This window comes from Sinocyclocheilus anshuiensis, unplaced genomic scaffold (assembly GCF_001515605.1).
Source record: "Sinocyclocheilus anshuiensis isolate Anshui unplaced genomic scaffold, SAMN03320099.WGS_v1.1 scaffold1359, whole genome shotgun sequence".
Lineage (NCBI taxonomy): Eukaryota > Metazoa > Chordata > Actinopteri > Cypriniformes > Cyprinidae > Sinocyclocheilus > Sinocyclocheilus anshuiensis.
The window spans coordinates 304,930-305,281 of NW_015536536.1; positions in this window are offsets into that span (position 1 = coordinate 304,930).

The window sequence follows — 352 nt, forward strand, 5'->3', positions numbered from 1 at the left end:
AGCAATTGGGCGGGTTTTGTTGTGACAACCTGGATACCCTAGCATACACCTTTACATAAAACAATAATATAGTGCTCCAATCAGTTCTTAAAATAATGATTAAAATATGTCTACTGTAATGTCTGAAGAATGACAGACAAAAGACGCTCTGTGTCTTAACCTTTAATTATAACGCAGAACAGCTGTATCACATGCGCCCCCACCCAACTAACTGGTCTCTCTCTACCGGGTCTTCTACTCTCTGCATTAACCCTATAACTACATAAACAGCACTTTCACAATGATTATAAAGTCTGTGCGCTACACTACATTCTTTATTATTAAACGAAGTAATTAGAACAACGACAGTTTA